The sequence below is a fragment of the Cavia porcellus genome, unplaced genomic scaffold (assembly GCF_034190915.1).
Source record: "Cavia porcellus strain 051 isolate PalLab524CR breed Dunkin Hartley unplaced genomic scaffold, mCavPor4.1 scaffold_16, whole genome shotgun sequence".
Taxonomy (NCBI): Eukaryota; Metazoa; Chordata; class Mammalia; order Rodentia; family Caviidae; genus Cavia; species Cavia porcellus.
Genome location: NW_026947499.1, coordinates 67,813,856 through 67,834,168, shown reverse-complemented (window position 1 = coordinate 67,834,168; position 20,313 = coordinate 67,813,856). Strand labels below are relative to the sequence as shown.

Below are 20,313 nucleotides of genomic sequence, written 5' to 3'. Positions count from 1 at the left end.
AACTTTCAATAGAACAAGTGAGAAATTAGAGGAGGGAAGCCTGTGGTGGTGGGAGGGAGCTTTTAAAGCTCTGCACCCTCTGCACATTTTGTTAGCCTTGAAAACCAGTATAGAAGAGACCCACCTTGGTGCAGAGCAGGTGCCTTTCTCTTTGCAAATGCAGGGCACACAGCTCTAGTGGGTTGGAAGGGTTCAAGTTTTCAGCCCATTGGCAGCTGCTGCACCTCAGCCCACATTGCAAGGTTTTCCCGAATACAAGTCTCCTACACTCCTGGCAAACTACTCTGCACTCAAGCACAGCGCATCCTGCCAAGATCCAGGATTAGATAAGTGGGGCCAGGGAGGATGACTCACTTGGGGAGAATCTACTCTTTTAGCAAAAGCAAAAGCCTTGCTCTGTGTTGGCTGTCAATTGAAACTACATCATGGATAGCTATGACAAAAGATGAAATAAAATGCATTAAGCTTTGTGTGATACATCACATCCCCGGAGGAAAAAATAAATTCCCTGGTAGCCAGACTATGCTGGCCTCCTTAAGAATTTATTGTCATCCTTATTTGGACACGCTAATGGAAGGCCAAACACCAAGCAGCAGGCAGGATGTCGCCCAGAGTCCACAGATTAGCCTGCAAGACTCAGAGACAGAAAGTCTGCCTCATAGTGCCCTCACCACTGGCCTCTGTGATGTCCTGGGAAATTTGCATAAGAATCTTTATCCCTCCTAGTCCTTCAAGGGTACTTGCATCTACCTCCCACCAAGTTTTCTCAAAAGAAACAGCTCCCAGTGAGACTGCCTCAGGCAAGGGGATGAATACCAAGATTTGATCCTCTAATTTTTAAGCTACTTACATGGAAACCTCCCTACTGTTCTGAAGAGGCAGAAAAGGCTTGAGATCTCTTCCCAGACCTAATGGGTGATGCAAGTTTTCTGTGGGCGGCAGGATAGTAGACACCCAAAGGAAAAAGCAATAAAGAAAGCTCCAACCTATACATAGTCAAAAGTTTATAAAAAAAATAAATAAATTTTCAAAGAGAGGGACACATTTAATAAAGGTACCAAAGAATCTGAACTATTTTTGTAAAAAGCAAGTTGAATGCACTCATGTAAGTAATATGATGCTTCGGAATTTTATTTTTTTAAATCTCGATTTTAAAATGTACTTAAAGAATTTATATATCAAAGTTGTTATATTTAGGTTGGATGAGGATTGCTAGAAAATAAGTAAAAGAATTAATAATTGGGCTTGAAAAGACCAATATTTATTGGATGATCCTAAGCTACAAAAGAACTAAATATGCCTCTACATTGTAAAATACAAGAAATCAGGTTACTACATCAATATGTATCCATCACCAGTGAAGTACTACTTGAGAAATATAAAACCAAGCACAGTTGTGCTGCCCTTAAGTGGTTTAAAATAAAGACAAGAAGCCATCTATAATTCGAAACATTGCAAGACCTCTGAAAATGATAAAGTCCCAATAAAATTCTATGAGACTGGAAGGGAGAAGATGAGAGTAAATTGAGGACATTTATGTGAGTGAGTAGAAAATGATAGCGATCAACCAGTGAGGACATGGATGAATGAGGGGCAAGAGTTCAAACAGAAGAAGCAAAGGTGAAAATAGAGCAGTTGTGAAAAGCATAGTGGCTGCTCCAGGCTCAGGATGCTGGGAGTATGAGAAAATAATTGGAAATTTATTCACTAGGAAATGGCCAGAGGGCCTGGGAAACATATTAAAAGATATTTGTTTTTGCTTTTGTTTTGTAATGGGCTTGTGACACAATTAGAAAATGCTTTGAGATAAAAGATTAGAATGTAATGAATATCACCGAAAACTGATACACCAAGGATATCCCACAGCTGAGCTGAGGGGTCTAGAGACAGTTTTCTCCTTTGCCTTTTTCTCCGGGGCTGCATAGGGCACACCCAGCCACCCAGCTGGTTGGATAAGGGCTGCCATGCCTGGGGAAGGGATTCTCCCACTCTGGGATACAGAAAGACTCAGATTCTTTGCTCTATTAGGCAAGACCTCCCAGAGAAGTTAGACTGGCTGTGGTGGCACCTATCTTCAAACTGAGGCTGTGAGAACTCAGGCAAATTCCCTGACATATTGGATGGTATTTGGTAAAAAATGGTAGTAACTAGTAGCTATGACCCTGAATAGATTTATAAACAGTAGGTTCTCCCTGGGTGTTGTGATAACTCGGACCCCGGTATAAAATCCAAGAAAGCAAGAAATTAAAATTTGAGAAGCAAAGACTTTATTAGGTAAAATCCAGGCCTGGTGACGAGTCTCCGGGAGCCAATTTGGAGACTGCGCACCTCACAGCTAAAAGTCAGGACTTTTTATCTTGTAAATCCACAAACAGCTGCTGGTCACACAATGTAAGGAGGGGGATGGGGGTGTGGCACACTACAAAGCAGAAATGGCAATTGCAAGTCTCCCTGCATACTAGCAAGTTTAGATAAGAGGAAATCTTGTTTTTCTTAGCAGAGAATAGAAAAGTCTAACAGCAATTAACAACCTTAGTTACCTTACTTTAGCACCACAACTGTTCTATTTGTAGAGGGCAACAATGGTTAACATATCAATTAGGTAAGATTTTACAATTCTTTACAGCGGAGAGCATTGATTAACATATCAATCCTTTGCCCAGAGGGAAAGGAAAACACACATTTACAGTAAGGCCAAGTTACAGGTATTACTGTGATACAAACGAAGCTATTTTTGTGAAGAATGTACAATCTAATACAATCTAATGCAATTAACACAATTTGTGACGGGATACCGGGTAGGGAAGAGGAGCTATTACCTCAGGCCTTTGTTTTATGGCCTTTAGGAAGTTAAAACTTAACCTAGTTAGATTTGAAGGGAGAAGGGGAGGGGAAGCAGCAGGTGGGCTTATACCTTAGAACAGACCTTAGGATAGTTAGGGGGCCTTAGGTTATAACAGGTGTGTGCGTATCCTTTTCTGTGAGCTGATGTGTACTCTGCTTCATTTGAAATATGATGGAATACATCCAAGCATCATTAAGAGACATCCCAGCCTAAGTGAATAAGGCATTTAGCATTTTCAAATGTGACAGTGCTACACCAACAAAGCACAGGAGGCCACATGATGTCAAGCAAAAACCTTTGTACTCAGTCCCTGCTCCACCCCTGTAAAAATGCAGCCGCTTGAGTGAGTTACTGTGCTCAGCAGCCTCTTTGAAAAGGGAAAAACCAACTACGACTCATAAGCTACTAGTTTATTCCACAAAAAGGGCTGTGGAACAATGTCAACTAGCGTTACTGTGCTACTGTCCCATGCAGGGGTGAAGAACCCCTCTCTGCCGTCTTAATGGAGTCGAGCATGTGTCACCTTTCACCGTGCCTGGCCTTGCTGGAATGAAGCAGCCCCTAAGACTGACTTTTGCTGCTCCTTCCTGCCCTGTCATCTTTCACCTCTCTTCTCTGTGTGTACTTCGCACACAGTCATCATATTTTTCCACTACACTTGTAACCCACCTTTCCTCTGGGTTCCACAAAGCAATGAAAATAATTGATCCCTGTTGTGCTCCTGGTAAAGGTCGGAAAAGCGAATCATAGCAGCTGACTTCACGTGCTTGACTACCAGCATCATGATTCCTACACTGGCAGCGAGAAACAGCTGTGAAGTGTCAGAATTAAGGCTGGAAGCTAGGCCAGGCACTCGGCAAAGACCCTCTGGGCATCAGAGAACACTGGGCAAGCAGCCCCCATACTGCTTAGCAACAACTGGCCCTTTCTCTGAATTTTCCTAAAAACAATGGAAATGCAAATTGAAGCAGGGCTTGCTTCCTCTTCGTATTGTATAGCTTGCTCTCAAAAATAACCTGAATTAGGTTGATTAATCTGAAGTTGTCCATTTACCCTGACTAAAAATACTTCACAAAATGTATTCATTAGTGGATAGCCAGGATTTTGTTTTCTTATTTTTCTCTTTTTTGAAAGCATAGAGCAAAGGGGGAAACAACCCAGATCATTATAATGAGTTTTATGGCAAATACAGAAAAGCAGCAGGAAGGATTGAGAAGTATAAGATAAACACTTAGGAAATAAAATTAAGTTTGAATTAAACACACAAAATTGGCAAGAAATTGCAGAGCAAAAGCATTAGGAATGCAGTTATTCATCAAAAATCAAAAAATGATTAAAGTTGACAATAAAAAAAAAAGGACACCTTTAGGGAATAGTAAGATGCTGAGAGACAGCATTAGAATTTATAGGTTTGAGTTTGTTTGCCCAAGAGGGACACATGCTTAAATAATACATAAGGATTGACATTGCAGTATGAGCTGCCTCTGTCAAGAGGTCCGAAGAGAGTCTATAAAAGCAGCAGATGCCATGGATGAGTAGTTAGGGAGGAGAGCATAAACTTGCCTCTCAGTAAGTTCATGGGAGGAAACCCAGGCCCCCTCCCTCTTCCTCCATAAACCCTGGCTCACTACAATGGCCTCACAGTGCCCTCTGCCCGCATGCCCCCTGCTCTACCATGAGGTTCCTGCATCTTGCAGCTGCTTCCCATAGCAATCTTCTTAAAATAACACGTTTCAAGAAACTGCCTGCAGCTCTCCATTCATATTTGAAGATTTTGCATAATCATCCCATTCCATACCCCCCACCCCCATCCCAGTCCAGCCTTAACTTGATCTAGTTCCAAACCAGGCCCTCTGGTTGAGTCTGACCTTGCATCCTGACTGTTACCTCTAGGCAGGCATCAGCCTGGTTCTCCTGCCAGTGTATTCTATCAAGATTAAGTGAAATAAGATCATTACTGTAATTAGTTGCTTCTCAGGTTACAGGAGGCAAAGGTCTCCCTCTGCTCCTCTGGGCGGCACCTTCTCACATCTGGTTTCTTACTTTGAAACTTAGGTCTCCCAGTTACCTGGGCCACTCTTACTTATTCCACTGCTACTTCTAAAAACTGCTCGCTGAATACATGGAAATATTTAAATAACATACAATTTATCTGGGTAGACCAGCCTTGGTTAACTTTTCCTGATAGTCCACATTTTTTATCTTTTTTATTTGCCTGGTTCAAGACACCTATCAGAAAAAGCCTTTATTTCTACACTGTTTTCCAATCTCTTCTAAACATTGGCTTCATCACTGGCTCACACCTGATTTGTCCCTCTTTTTCCTTTTCTTACCCCTTGCTTTTGTATATTCTCCCTGCCAACTTTTCCAGCCTACTTTCTTCCCACATGAATTATGGAGCCTCTGGCTTCCTACATTCATCTGCTGATTCCTGGGAGCAGTGTAGGAGACCTGGGGTACTGAGAAGATGCTGTTAACTGTCCTTTCTTCATTGCCACTTCACCAAAGGCTGCATGTGCCAGAACCCCAGGTGCACCGAACTAGGCTGGCAGGCGAGGCTGGAATGAGCAGTGTGCCACCTGCCAAATAGCGACTCTGGATGTCAGTAGGATTAGGCCAGGCAGGGAGGAACTGTGCTGCAGAATTTCAAACACGAAGTTTTTAAATTCACCATATTAAAATCTATTTAGCTCCTGGTTTGGTTTCCATTGTAAGAAAGATGAGTTAAATCAAGGTCCTGTAAAGATCATCACATACTATTGACAATTAAATTTCTATGTCATATCAGTGCTATTCAATGTCAATGTGAGGAACCAAGTATGTCACCCACTTCAGTGAACTTAATGTTAGTAGTAGAATAGATTGTTGGTCTTCTTTAACATTTATCAGATCTCTGTAAAACATGACATCCCATGGAGTCTATTGAACCATTTCGTATGAGCAGCCATTCCAAAACCTGAGCTGTAGTAGGCACCATATTTGAATTGCATATTAGTGTGCAGTGCATGAACATTGCTAAAGTGTAAACAGCTTGAAGGTTGACCTTGGCCAAGCCCATGTATATGGCCGCATTTACCTCTCCTCTTCTAGGTCATGCTATTTTTTCCATCTTGGAGGCTGGCCAGGGCATTGTTAGCACTTACCCACAGGGAGAGAGTGACTGCTGAGTGAGGAAGGGTGCAACACTCCTTCCATCCCCAAAGGAGACACACACTGGGCTGAGCAGTGGGAAAATTCTGCACATGGGAATTTTACTTTTAAGAAAGAAACATCGGGGCTGGGGATTTAGCTCAGCGGCATAAGCACCTGCCTTGAAAGCAGGCAGTCGTGAGTTCGATCCCTGGTACCGGTAAAAATGAAAAAGCCAAAAAAAAAAAAAAAAAGAAAGAAAGAAACATCACTTTATAGTTTAGACCTATAGTTCATGCACCTGGAAGGTGAGTGGATTGTGGATGGGATTTAGAGATGTGCTCATCAGTGGACTCATCCGCTGATGAATTTCCTAACTGAGGGTGCTGTCAGGAGGCAGGGTGAGCTCTTCCCTTCTCTCGCTGCTTCCTGGCTGCCATGCTTTGAGCTGCTTTTCTCCTCCAGGTCTCGGTAGCATGATGTTCCTGCATTGGAGCCAGCTGACTGTGGACTGGACCTAAGCAACTCAGAACCAAAATAAATCTCTCTTCCTTCAGATTATAGGTGTTGAGTACTTTGTCCCAGCAGCAGAAAAGTGACTTAGACATTTCCTCCCCACTTTATCATGGAAAAAAATTATGGCAGGAAAAGCAAAACTAAGCCTATTATGTAGCAGGCATCAAGCCAAGTACCTCCAGAAATGCTGGTTTATTGAAATTTTACAACAACCCACAGATAGTGTCATTGTTCCGTTTTTTCACACTTAAGGAAACTGAAGCCCATGAAGGTCAGTCACAGAAAGCAGATAAGTGAACCTGGATTCCTAACACTATACTCTTTATCATTATATGCACATTTTGCATATAAATTTACCTTAATATGTCTTTTAATAATGTCAGACCAATTGGCCTTGTAGCTTAAAGCAGCCCATATGAATACCTGAATTTCAATTTCAGTCTTCTATAACTGTGAAATTCCAGTCAATATATGATATCTCTAGGAGTTTTAATAGCAGTTATTTTCATTCTATATTGTTCAGGGAAGGTTACTTAAAAATAGATAAGGACCTTTAGAAACCTGCCTTTCGAAAGATAGAGATTTGAATTCCATTGTGTTCTGTTATTTTGGGTGCATGAAAATTGCTATAGCAATAAATGTTTGGTTTCTGATGTAGCCTTTTATTTAGCAACTGAATCCACTTTCTTTCCTTTAAGTTCTATCTTTACCATTCTCTAGCAACTGAACTGAAATTTTACTCCAATCTTGTTACATGGTGCTATCTTGATAGACTGGTTTAAGTTTCAACAATTCAACAGCACTTCTAACAGATGCTTCTCCCCAAGGGAGTCCTTAGCTTAAATACTGATGTACTTTCACTTGTGTAACTGTTTATTTATTTTTAATGAAAGGCTTTATATTTAGGTTTGCTGCAACATCTCTGCCCCAGCTTACTATCCACAGGCTGCATCCTGGACGATTTCAGACAGAATCTAGTTTCCTACTCAAGAGAGTAGCACTGATGGTGTGGATTTTGAACCAGCCACAAAGGTGGCCAGCAATACAGCACAGGATCAAAAGGTCATTTTTGTTATTAGGATTCATTCTACCTCTCATTAGCCTCTGAGACAGTCACCTAAATGATATAGGCATCGTGGGGCATTCCTGTAATCCCAGCACTTGGAACACTGAGGCAGGAGGATGGTTAAGAGTTCGAGACCAACTTGGGCTATAAAGTGAGCCTGAACCAGCCTGAACCACATAGTAAGACTTTGTCTCAAAAAGACAAAAAATAAAATAAAGTAAAGTAAAATAGACCATAAATGATACTTCACTCTAGAAGATTCTAACAAAACTTTCACTGGAAAAGAAAGTATGCATTTTAATAAATGCTTGACTTCTCAGAGAAACCCCAATTTCCACTCTACCAGAAAAAGAGGAAAAAGAATTACTTTGAATTATCCTTACCTCTTCAATATTCAACAAGAATAGAGAGATTTTATTCCAGGCCTTAAGGTCCAGCCCAGCCCTTGTTTCATAGTCACACATCTTTCTCCTCCAGTCTCCTAACTACCCAGGCCTGTTTGCTGTCTAATCCATACCTATGTGTCCCTGGCACCAGAGTTTCACCTGGGTTTCTGTGGAATGACAGAGCAGGACTCTTGGCTTAAAACTCTGGCAAATAAACCTGTGCTTTTTTCTCCCCTGCCCTACAGTTTCACCTCTGCTCCGGGTAGGCATCCAAACAGCAGATCTGGGAGAGCAGATTCTCCTGCTCTCCCTTGGATTTTCAGCAGTGTCCCCTCTGTGTTCTGCTGCTCCTCCTTTGCTAAGTGCCTGTCACAGGACAGTGTAAACAGTGCAGTGAGTTGGCACATGGCACGGTTGTTCCAGTCCCCTCTTCTCCAGGTCACACGTCAGGACCAAGCTTGTTTTTTTTTTTTTTTTTTTTTTTTTTTTTTTTTAAGGAGAAAAAGAGAAAAAAAGCAGAAAAGGGGTACAAGTTATACAGAATTTCAGAAAAATAAACAGTAGGAAATCACTAGGTAATGGATTACATATTGTCATCTTAGAAATATTTGTTCAAGTTACAAAATTAAAACATATAAAGCGGACAAACAGTGAGACTGCAAACAGTTCTGTTCAATGATCCAACAAAACTCAGTAATATCATTATCTATCTTATACACTTAAATATACATGCAGTTATATCGTTTAGAGTATACATGCAGTTATATCATTTAGAGCACTTTCTTTTCCTCTCTTTTTTACAGTGACTATTACACATTTTGGGTTTTATTGCTCCCACAGTTCTTATTACTTTTTTTTTGGAAGAGAGTAAAACCAAATGTGACATAACAGAACAGAGTCGGTTAAATCAAAAGGGTGGACATAATAGATAATGTAAAAACATAATACAAGGTGATCAACAATGGTTACCATAATGCCTCCCGCTATCTCAAATAGAATTGCCTATATCATCAGTTATAATAAAATTGAACAAAACAGTAAGGAACGAAACCAACAAAACCAAAACATTGGAGACATTATAGGTCTTCAAAAGTAGATAATAGTCAACCAGAATGGGCGTCATAATGAATCCCACTATCTTCACAGCTGTTACCTAAACTTTCAAACCTGGTACTATCAAGCAAAATGGAATAGAGGAACATCAGTCAAAACAAGATGGTGAGAGCAATACAGGGCTTCAAATCAAGTTAATAGAAAATCAGAGTGGGTTACTATAATATATCCTGCTATTTTTTATTTATTTTTTCCTTAATTAAAAGGATAAAAATAAAAAAGTAAATAATAAAATGGAAATTGAGATAAAAAAGTACATAACAACAAAACAGCGCAGATCAAAACATAACCATTTAAGCAAAATAGTGTTTCACCACAAGATAATCCCGACATAAAAGTAGTTACCATATTGTCTCTTTCCTTGAGATCTTTGAGTATAACTTCATATACTGTAGCATCAAATATATCAAAACAATGTAAAACCATTCAAGAGAATGACAGTATTACAAGGTATTTATAATCAACTAACAGAAAATGAACAATGGTTTCTGTATAATCTCCTTGTCTATAAAAGTTTTTGTTTATACTATCACATATAATAAAATCCAGTAAGATACAACATGTTAAGACCTATGGAGACAGAAGAACAAAAGCTTGATGGGACTTCAGAATAAGATGATACTAAATCAGCATTACCTATTATGACGTCGTTTTCTCCAAAATAGCTGTTCCTATCATCCAATCTTCTCTGCGTCATTTCTGTTGAGCTCTTTTTCTGTCATTAGTTGTCAGTTTGTCTTCTTGATTTTGTTTTTTGCTTCATTCATTCTGGCCTCTCTGCCACTATTTCTGGATTCTTCGTATTTTTCTTTTTTAGAGTATCCTGCAGTATTCTCTGTAGAGTTGAATTGGTGGTTGCATATTCCTCTAATTCCTCTTTATCCTGAAAGCACCTTGTTTTCCCATCAATTTCCAGGGATAGTTGTGCAAGATATATCAATCTTGGCTGGAGGTTATTATCTTTCAAAGCTTGAATTATTTCCCGCCACGTTCTTTGTGATTTGATGGTTTGTGCCAAGAAGTCTGCTGTAATTCTGATGGGTGTTTCCTTGTAAGTGATCTGTTTCTTGTCTCTGATGGCTTTTAATATTCTGTTCTTATATTGGATTTCTGGAATTTTGATTATTATATGCCTGGATGTAGCTCTGTTTGGGTTGTAGGTGGCTTGGGTCCTGTATGCTTCATACATCTGAGTATCTTTACCTTTTGCTAAATTAGGAAAATTCTCCTGGATTATTTCTGCTAGTAGCTTTTGTAGTTCATTTGTTTGTGTCCCTACCTCTTCTTTTATGTTCTTAATTCTTAAGTTATAGATCCTTTTATCATCTTCTAGTCTTTGTATTATTGCTGTTTGTTTCTTTGTTATTTTTAAGAAGTTTCTCATTTCATGCTCCCATATTACAAATCTGCCCTCCAGTTCAGATAATCTATCCTTAGTTTCTTTCAAGCTGTAATGCCAGTTTTCAATAGAGTTTTTAGTTTCCTGGTAATCTCTTTGAACCTGCTTCACGTATTCTATGTTTTCTCTATTTTCTCCATCAAACAATTCTCCCCTCTTTTTCTGTTCTTCCATTCTACCATCTGCTATTTCTTGGATGGTGCTTAGCATTTCTCTAACTATTCAGCTTATCTCTTGCTTCAGGTCATTAATAACTTCATTCCTGAACTCATGTATGAGGCTCTGGAGATAGCGTTTTATGTCTATTGGTGCTGTGTCTGCTATTGCCTGTTTCTCAGGATTGGGGACCGAGGAGCCTTTCTTGGTGCTGACTCTTCCCATATTCTTTGTTCCTTATATATGCAAGCGTATATAGGAGGCCCAGCTTCCATCCCTGTCGGCGACAGTCTGATTTAATTGCGCCGGCTATGTGTTCCTGCCCACCGCAGCACACCAGGGAGTTATGGACCGGGCAGCCTATGTGGGGCCCGCCCCTCCAGGTCAACCTACCAAAAGGCTTCACCACTAGGGTACACCTCTAGGTGCTGGGACCAAAGCTTGTTTTTAATAACCCATGGACAGTGGATTTTTGGAGAGAAATCTTGAGTTTTCACTGGTTACTGAGGCATGTAGTTCAAAACCAGAATTATCCCAGTTCAAGTTACAAATAAACAATTGCAGTTGGAGTTGCTGAGCTCAGAGGTTTTGTTCTGCTGCGTATTACCAGGTGAAAGGGGAGTGGTGAAGGATGGAATCACCCTTCATTTAACACAATCTAGTGACCCTAGACCCTTTCCCAGGAGAAAGCCAGATGGGAACTGGCCCCCGCTGTGTAAACCAGGATCCTCAAGGTGCCTGCACCAAAGAGCTATGCTTTGCAGCTAAGGAGCAAAGGTTAGTTACAAAAGAGGGTGACAGAAACGAAACTGGAAGGCAGCCACGTGGTTGCAGGATGGTCCAGAAGCACTCAGTCCTACTCTGATCACATGGTTGGCAAAACAGGAACTTGAAGGATGAAAACTGGAAAAGATGGGAGACGGGAGGGAGAGAGAAAGAAAGAACCACCCCAAGTCACATTCTCAGTCTTTAGCTGTATTTATTCATGAGTGACTAGACTTCCTTCTATTCAGAATGTGTGATAGTCAGGTACTCAGTAATTCTACATCCCTGCTGTTCTCTGACAAAAGCAGAGTGGTTCTTCAAATCAATAAATAAATTTCAGAGTAAATACCTAAATTAACCAGGTAAAACGTTTTCTAACCATCTAATTCTAGGCAGAATCTTGTGAAATACTTAAGAACATAATAACATACTGAAACATACTGAAGTTTGTTATCACTGATGGCCTGAAACACAAGCCCCATAAAGAACTTTACTCAAAATAAGCTTCTAAGCGGTTAGAAGGAAGGGGGAGAGAAGAGGGTGAAAAAAGAATAAAACATGTCATATACATGTACAGACAGGTCACATAAAAATTACACTAAAATACATGTGTATACTCTACCTTTAAAAATGCTAGATTTTGTTACAGGCTCCTAAGCCATGAGCTTAAATGAAGATGTTTTTCTTCCCTGCACAAACACTTCTAGAAATAGTGATATGAGTAATAAATGTTAAATATAGTGGAGAGTTGGAAGTGATCTCCCAGAGCACCTGACTCTCCTTTTGTTTAGAAAACACTTGCTATATTAGGCAAAGAAAGGCTCACTGTATGTTTTTCCTTCTCAGTTTCTTTTTCATGTTTCATTGACAAAAATGAGAGGTGTATATTTATGATGTAAAACAGTGTTTTCAAGTATGTATATGTTTGGATAATTAATATGAACTACCTCATGTGGTATCATTACCTTTTGTAGTGAAGAGTGTTTAAAATTCACCCCTTGGCAATTGTCAAAACACAGGGTGTCATCAACAGTAGTCACCATGTTGTACAATAGATTTGTGTTTGTTTAGTGCTGAGGATTGAACCCAGGGCCATTGCACTGTATCTTTTTACTTTCTTCTTTTTTGAGTCTGGCTTAATTCCCAGGTTGGGTTTAACTTGCAGTCCTCCTGCCTTAGCCTCCCAGAGTTCTAGGATTTCAGACATGTGCCATTGCTATTTATAGTAGATTTCTGGAAGCTTTTTTTCCCCTATTTAATGGAAATTGCACCTTTTGACCAATATTTCTCCAAACTTCTAGTCATCAACATTCTGCTATGAGTTCAACTTTCTTAGACTCGACATCTAAGTGAGATCAGATTATTTTGCTGAATGTAACTTTTCCAGGTCCATCCATGTGGTGGCAAATGACAGATTTCCTTCTTTTTTTAAAACTCCCAAGTGGCATTGTGAGATGCATAGATACCACACCCTCTTTGCCAGGGAACCCACTGACAGCCACTATTTTTTCTGGTTTGTAACATTGCAAAAGATCCCGAGGCTGGGCCCTTTATCATGAACAGAATTTGCTGGCCCATGGCACTGTGGGTGGGAAGCTCAGGATGAAGAGAATGCTCTCTGGTCCTTCTTCAGTGTCACCCAGTGGTGGTTGGTAATGACCAATGAGGCGAACACAGGCTGAATTGTGCCCTTGTGAAAACACTGCTGCTCCCATAAGAAAGGCTTCCAATCCACTCAGTGCTCTCAGGGCCTCATCCTGCCAGCCCAGCTCCCGACACCTTACCTGCCATAGGGATTCGATTCCCAGCAAATGGTTTGTATGGCCACAGCTTCTGACCTTTGGCCACCATGCACCTGCATTTGCAAGTCCCAGGGTAAGGGTCCAAAAGGAAGCTCACATATCTATGTCCATGATTTGTAAGTTATAAATCAAGTGCAAATGGTGAAAATATGTTGCATTTTTTTTCAGTTTTCACAAATATATCTTCCTAATTATATTTTAAAAATCCACCACTTGCTTGAAATCCACAGGCTAAATGCCCACTTTCTCTTACTCATCAGGTAAAGTGGGGAGGTGGAGGATCCTGCGTTCCATATGCAAGATGTGGCCACTCACCCAAACCTCCATCCTTCTAGACTTGCACTGTCTAGGAACCAGAATGCCTGTACACATGTGGGTGCTGAGCTCGCTCTTTTTACTTGTGCTAGGTTAACTGAAGAACTGTCTGGCTCTGGGTGCCCTAGATGTCTCAACCTGGTTGCGGGTGATGCTTTGAGTCCCTCAAAGGAAACTGAAGCTGAAAGTTGAGGCTGAAATTTGGAAATTTCAGACATGTCTTAGGCTCAGGATTAGGGCTCAATCTCTTTCTTGCTGGTTTATATTCCAAACTGTAAGAGCCTTGTGTGTATAGCTGAGCTATCCAGCCTCTCCCAGCCCTCACCTGTACAAAGTTTCTTCCTCGTGGCTTCCCCATGGCCTTGGCTTCTGTGCTAACAAAGGAGAAAATACCTAGAAGAAAAAAGGGCCATTCCAAGCCCAGCACCAGACTTCATTTATGAGGGTAAAACTTTCTCTCCCAGGAGCATGGTCTGGAAGAGAATGGGTGAGTGGGTCTGGGTGTTTCTATCCTTCTCACCCATGGTTTCTTCTGGAAGTAAGAACATAGTTGGAAAGAACAGAGTGCTTCAGCCCAGAGTGGGACTCGTCTTTGCTCGGGTTTGAGAGAACTCATCCCTTCAAGGGTGGTGGTAGAAGCTGCTTCCTTCTGTCATTCATCTCCTGTCCCCTATTTGTCCCCTCGGTTCTTCTCTCACCTCAATAACCAATTCCCTATGTTAAATTCTCTCTCCTTGAAACATCTATAGACATTTCTTTTTCTTGACTATACCCTGATCAATGCAGCTTGTTTAGAGCATCTTAAAAAGCACTAGGTAATATTGATATTTTCTTGCAGTAGTGGTTGACTTCATTTCCAAACTAAAGATAATGGGGCCCATTACAAAGATTGATTCAGAGGAATAAAATGTTTTCTTACAATCTAAATCTCTATCTTACACATGAACATTTCCTAAGTCATTTTCAAAACACATTATATATTTAGCTACACCTAGATTTGCATGTCAAGTTACAAGGTAAATGGGACAGATGGAGAAAAATAGAAGAGGAATATTTCAACATGCCAGGCAGAAGGGCAGGAAAGTGATAGTGATTCAACTGAATGCTATCTCTTCCCTAATATAGAGTCTGGGATGGCAAGCTGCAAGCCTTTGGATTCCCTACAATTACTCCAACACTCCCCACACTGGGGCCTCAGCACGTGATGTCCTATGAGGGCATGGTCCACTAGCTCCTGAAATAAGTCTTACCCATATGGTACTTACATAATGAAGACAAAATCTTGCAGGGGCAGGACTAGGAATACTCATGTTTGACAGCACTGGAGGAGAGATACTGCCTGGATTATGTAATCACCCAATTCCTAGCATAGATGATTGTTTGTTTTTTTGTTTGAATATTTTTCTTAGAGGCACAAGAATTTAACATATATCAGATTTATGATCTTGGCTCTTTTCTGCTTAGAAGTAAGATGTTGTGTTTATAGGAATATCCGGACGTTAGTGATAAAACTTACAGTCTGGGTTTGTTTGTTTGTTTTTGTATTCTATATCACTTTGTCTCATTCGTCACTGATAACATTGTTGCTGAGAAAAATTCCAAAATCTCTTCATTGACATTCAGTCTCTTCTGTTTCATGCCTTTGCTTGTAACTCTCACTGCAGCAAGCTGCTGTGATGACCCAGGAGGCACTGCCAGCATCTGGCAACCGATTGTAGAGAGTAATCAACTCTCCTGCCTGATGCTACTAAAAGCTGCAGCCAGTTTCCAAATATCCATATCAATAGCCACAAGGACCTCTGAAATTTAGATCTCATCTACAGAGAAGAACGCAATAAGAGAAACAATCAATGGATTGTATTTTTAGTTGGAATTTGTAAGACAGTGACTATATTGCCTTCCACTTTAAGAGTCAGGACTGTGACTTGTAGAGCTGGGTTAAAGAACCCGAACTTCATTTGAGCCATTATTTTTAGGTAAATGGATATCCTGCTGCTCCCACAATTTCTATATCAAATTTTCTTCTCTGAAGATTGCAAAAGGAACAGGTAAAGAATTTGCATCATCCCAGCACAGAGTGGGGCTGCTTAGTGGATTCAAGGGACAGAAGACAGCCTGTCCCAAAGACTGATAAAAGCTCATACTAAAGGACAACACCTGCAACCTTATCACAAGTAGGAAAAGTGAGGGTGACCACAGGTGACACTTAGAATCCCTGAATCCTAGGAATGACACAGGTCCCTGCAAACACCTGAACTAACACACATGTGTAGTAATCTGCCTTTACTTGGGAGAGTAGGTGGACCAAGCTTCATGGAGTCAGAGAAGGAAAGTCAGTAGCTGCTGAGTACAATCAGTCACTATGCAGCGAAAAGTTAATTGTTTACCTCTCTTGTCTCTGATTGTTTATTCTCCTCTAGATGTTGATATAACCTCATTATTTACACATGGGAGCCAGACTAACACGTATCTATGAATATGTTAGGAATCAGGAAATCATATTGACATTTCGAGGTGTGTGTGTGCTGAGAATATGTATCCTGTTTGATGCTAGTAATAGCATGTTTGCACATGCAGAATGGTTTATACTGCCTTCCAGCTTGCTTTGTGATTTATGCTATCTTGCTTGTCTCAGTTGGCATTTAAGGCAAATAATAAATTTGCTGTGTCAGCAACTCTCATCACACATGCCACCTTTGTAATAACATCCATATTAACTAAATTGATACAAACCCAAAGTGAGATGGGGTTATTATTGTTAATAGCTGTAATAAGCATAGTAGATAGATTGCACTATAAATTTCCAGGAATTAAATAGACCCGTGAAGGTTGATCATGGTGAATAACTACTATGGATGGTTATTTCCTAGCCATGCTATATTACACACGAGATTCGGCAGTGTTTTCAACATCACTTTCTACTCACTTACTTTATCTTTGCTTATTTATCCAATGTTTCCACCTTTTCTAAATCTGTATTTTGGGACATGGCAACATTGTTCAAGTATTGATATGAAGTTTTGTTCTTCCTTAAAAATAATTAGAACCCCACACAAGTCTGAAAATTATGAGACAGAGAATCTTTCTGCTCAAGGTTCCAGCACAGGAGGCGAGGAAAGCACACATCTATCTGAAAATTGCTCTGTGTAAAGTGAATCATCATGTTCTCACTTGAGATCTCTGGAAACAGATGGCTGCACTCTTAGTAATAAAAATGGTTCTTCTTGCTTAGCAAGCTTTTATTTTAAAATCTATCCACTTGAATCATGTCATGTTAGCAACACGCCAGTCCTGTAAGGGAGGCAAAGACCAAAGCATGGTGCTTTATGGAGACCTCAGCACACAATGCAAGGCCAGGTCTAAACTGGTTGTCACTTTCAGGGCATCTTGCCTCCTTAGAGTTCACACCAGAATTAAGATTGATCCCTTTAAAGACATTGTTCTTTGACCTACAACTTGCTGCTACTTTGATAAAGATCTTAAGGTGGATGCTAGTGGGCTCAACCAAAATGTACTACTAGCAGGATTAACAACGTCTATCCAGGGCTCCCATTCAGTGTAACTGCAGGCATCTGGAAACTGCAGGGCTTGCTGAGCAGCAGCCACGGCTGGGAGGTATTGTGCTGCTATGGTGACAGTAGAGATCATGCCTGTTTCCAATGGAGGTTGCTTATTAAATGGATAAATTCACTAGAGCAAATATCAGTCAGCTCAGTGCATGCCAAGGAAATTCCATTCTGCAAATGACTTCCTACTTTCCATTCACTCCATAGCACAAACCACTTAGAAATGCTTAACGAAAGGTCTACCTCAACAAAATATGTTGAGGAGGCTTTCAGATATTAGGTTACAGAAAGTGTCTTCTTTTCCTAACAGTAAGAGATAATGGAGGCATAGTGATAGCCCTGAACTTCCCTTGCCCTGTAATCAGATTACTAAAGCTGGAAGGCCAGAGTACTGTGGGCAAGGGGCTGTTTTCAGAGGATTTAAAGGGGAAGAAAACAAAACACTTCCAAGTGATACACAAATCGTACCAGATGAACTCAGAAAGGAGAGCATAACTGGTTAACTGGGAATCTTTGAAGTGGGAGTGGCCACCAAGCTAATTTATTTGAAAGCAGCACCTAGAGTTAAATAAGAAGGTAGAAATTCAAAGTAGTTTGTGATGAATACTTTTAAGTGCATTCAAATCGATTTCTTCTGCATTAAGGTTTTGTCATTTTAATTTTCCCTCTACTAAAGCAACAGGAGAAAGAACTTGGCGTTGCGAAATGGGAAGCCATGGTTGGAATTCCCGCCCTACCACTTACTAAATATGCTTCCTTCTGTTGTTTGGTATTTTGAGCATCTGCATCCTAATCACAGCCTTTGGTGGTCAAGGTGAGAGTCACATGCGACCCCATGTGGAGGCCAGCCATAGTCCTCAGTGTCTTCCTCTCTCAAAAAAAAAAAAAATCACCCTGGGCTCTTGATAACAGTGGCAGAAAAGACTACATTTCAGCAGGGGGAAGAGACCATCACAACAGGAGAAAGAGGCTGGAGACCCGCGAAGGGAGGCTGGTCTGTGTTTGGTTCCTTGTCTGTGTTTGTAAATGCTCAGAATTCAGCTCACCCTCCATCACAAAGACTGACAGCCCTCAGGTCCCGAAGGGGACATTGTTGATCTGCAAAAGATTGACACCTCAAAGAGACAGAAATAACGGAGTTTACAGTTGCAATTTTTCTGAAATAAATGCTCTTTAACAAACAAGGTAATTTGCAGGCAACACAGCAGCACAGGCCTGTAACTTCAGCAGTATAACAACTTTGTGATCAGCTCTAGTTGCAGAGTCTCAGAAGAACGATAGATAGTGTATTAGGGTTTTACTAGAGAAACAGATATAACACAAGATACATAAATGTATAACAAATTACAAGATTGGTTTATAATGGTCAGCCAAAGAGTCAGATGAGGAAGCGAAAAGAGGGTTGTCTGCACAAGGGAGGCTTCAATCCAAGGTCTGGAGTTCATTGTAGTGTACCAATGCAAGTCTACGCCAGCAGGCCAATGGGTCTGCAACACAAGGCTGAAGAGTCTATGCCATAAGTCTGAAGAATCCAAGGCAGAAGCTGAAGAGTCTGCACAGGAAGCCGGGAGACAGCGTCCAAGCCGAAAGCGAAGACTGGAGCTCCTCTGAAGAACAGGACCTCATCTGTCTTTCCTCCTTTTTTAAACCATCCAGGTGATGAGCCACCCTAGGGGAGTCTAAATTAGCTAAGCCAATTTAGTTAAATTTCTGAGTGTCTCAAGTTGACAGTCAGTCAACCGCTGCAGATAGATAGATAGATAGATAGATAGATAGATAGATAGATAGATAGATGAACGATAGGTGGATAGATGATGGAAGGAAGGAAAGAAGGAAATCATGATTCATAAGCTTTCTCAAGCTGATGGGACAATTCAAGCACCGCCGTTACACTTCTTCTTACTATGTCCTGCAGAAACTTAAGCCAGAATTTTCCACTGTATTGCTAAATTTTTCCATGTATTCAGTTTATCTCATGTCATCCAATCCCTTTGGCATCTGTCTCTCATTGCAAAGTTTTCTTTCCTCTTTTGCTTCTTTTGTTTTGTTTTCTATCCAATAATATATATTGTTTAACAATTGCATTCAAAACAGAGCTATCTGTAAAGGATCTTCTTTTCAATAAAAGGCCTAACAAAAATGGCTTTAGTTATTTAAAAGACTGAGATTTGGTTTAGTCATAAAATACGAGCCCAACACTACCTTGAGAGCATTTACTTTCTGTGAATTGCAGTCTGCTCTGAGAAGTATGTGCTTGGAGTGCTTCCTAGGATGCAAAGCCTCTGTTGTGCTTGGAGATCTAACGTTAGTGTTCACTGTTTTCTCTGCCTTCAATTTTGCTTTCTGTTTTTCTTCCTTTGATAATTTCATTTTAAGAAAATTCTGCAAAATCATGCACATAAAGAAAACGAAGCTATATGATTATTTACTATTTTCCAGCTTCAACCAAATTTTTACTACTCTTGATTCATAACTGAAAAGTAAAGCAGGTTTAGCTTCCTAAAACTTTTTAGGCTGTTAATATTGTAGGTTTCCTCCTAAAATTATTTTGAGTCAGTAATAACATCATTATAGAAAGTCCCATTTATTTTCTGTAACCTTTGAGTCAAAACAAAAATATAACAACTACATGAGAAAAATAAATAATAATGTTCTCTCTCTGGTTAAAACACTTTGCATATTCTTGTCTTACCAACAGTGAAAGCAGAGTTACAGTAGGACTACTGGACCTTAATAATGTGATTACACATCCTAAACACTGCATCTTCCTCTCTTTATGTTTTGGTGATACTGATTTTGAATCTTAGCTATATTATATCTAAGTACCTATTATCTTTCTGCTTCTTAATACTATATTTTTTCAATTTTTTAATACCAGAAGTTTGTATCCAATTCCTTCTTCCACTGCTTAGTTTTTGTCATATCAAATGTAATAATAGTGCAGAACTTGATAGTAAAATTATATTCTTTTCTCTTCACCTAACTCAAAATATCTTTGGATATCAAACATTTCTTTATTTTTCTTGGTTCATCTGCCTCAGAGTAAGTGCAGTTATTTATATCAGTATTCTCTCTTTGGAAGGCATTTACTAGTGTTAGGGCCAACGCCGCAGGGAAAGAGACCCCAAGGACTCAACTCTTGGTGAGGGAAAAAAGTTTATTTCCATGCGCATGGGGTCCTCCAGGCAAACGAGTGCGGAGGGCCCCGAGGGGAATCTGTGCAGGGTTTTTAAGGGCACAAGCGGTAAGCAAGCA

At 40.2% G+C, this 20,313-nt stretch overlaps 1 protein-coding gene across 7 annotated transcripts in view; it reads left to right on the top strand.

Annotated features, from left to right (window-relative positions):
• The window catches only part of Adgrb3 (adhesion G protein-coupled receptor B3), a 720,698-nt gene that overhangs the window by 623,421 nt on the left and 76,964 nt on the right, over nucleotides 1-20,313 (top strand). The window lies entirely within an intron of this gene.